Source organism: Acanthisitta chloris, unplaced genomic scaffold, assembly GCF_000695815.1.
Source record: "Acanthisitta chloris isolate BGI_N310 unplaced genomic scaffold, ASM69581v1 scaffold522, whole genome shotgun sequence".
NCBI lineage: Eukaryota > Metazoa > Chordata > Aves > Passeriformes > Acanthisittidae > Acanthisitta > Acanthisitta chloris.
The window spans coordinates 1,395-2,585 of NW_008659638.1; the positions used below are offsets into that span (position 1 = coordinate 1,395).

Consider the following 1,191-nt stretch of genomic DNA (forward strand, 5'->3'; position numbering starts at 1 on the left):
CGGGTGCCCTTTGCAGTTACCTGTACAGACAAAGGCTGTACGTGGTGCTTGGCTGAGAGCCCTCACCCAGCTGGTGGGCACTGTGCAGTGTAATCCTGCTTTTCCTGGAGGGACTTGTACTTCAGAGAGCCCTTCCGATACAGAGTAGGAGGAGAGTGCATCCTGCAGCAGAGGTATGACACCGTGGGGTGTCTCTAGGAGCTGTGCAGGCACATGTGGAGGGCGGTGGAGAGCAATGGGGCAGTGGCTGAGCTCTGGCTCTTCTCATTCCCAGAGACCCAGCCTCTAGAGGAGCTGTGCAGGGGAGCCCAGGGCATATCTCGCAGTGGCATCCAGAGGCTGGTGGAGTGTGAAGCATGTGCCCATGCCAGGGGCTGAGCTCTGGCTCTTCTCATTCCCAGAGACCCAGCCTCTCCCCACAGCAACAACATGGGCTGTCATGGCTTGCCCTTACAGATATGATTGCTGGAGGAAGCTCTTTATTTTCCAGGAAGGCTCTAAAATATTATTTCTCATGTGAACCTGGACCCTTGGTCAAGACCACGGCCATGTGCTGTGTTGCAGGTACAAAGGTTGTTTTTATTCCCCAGGCACTTGCAGCCAAGCATGCTTCTGGGGCAGCTGAGTCTGAACTGCCCCTTTCAAGGTCTGAAATAGAGTCTGAGCTGTTTTCAGGTCCTTGATTTCACAGACATTAATGAGCCAAGACCTGGGAACAGTATTTTAGATGAGCAGCATCTGCCAAGTTTTCTCCCATGTAGTTTAACAACTTTTTGGTCACTTTTCAGACCTGTCTTGACAGCAACACTGGGATGGGACACTGCTGCTTTCTTTTGTGCTCCAAACAGGTTAGAATGAACAGAGCAAACTCCCAGTTAGTTGCAACCACTGCTGTGATGTGAACCAACATCACTGGGTCTCCCACTCCTGCATGCTGCAAGAGGATCCACCGGTGGCCCACAGTGACAGAAGGAGCCGGACCCAGTGAGGTGCCCTTTGCTTTGGCTTTGGCACTGCCACCTCCTGCATGCGTGGGATCCTCCGGGGTGAGCTGTGGCTCAGCCCTTGTCCCTGTGCTGACTGCGTCCTGCCCTCTGCTGTGGGCACCCTGTCCGTGCTTTGTCCGTGTCTTCCATCAGCGCCGACTCCTGGAGCCCCTTCGCTCTTGAGCACTGGAGTGTTTTCCTGCTG

The 1,191-nt window shown here is 54.4% G+C and overlaps 1 protein-coding gene across 1 annotated transcript in view; it reads left to right on the plus strand.

Moving 5' to 3' along the window:
* SFRP1 (secreted frizzled-related protein 1) overlaps positions 1-1,191 on the plus strand; it is a gene marked incomplete at its 5' end in the record, with an annotated part of 11,974 nt that overhangs the window by 1,390 nt on the left and 9,393 nt on the right. The gene's annotated exons all lie outside the window — the stretch shown is intronic.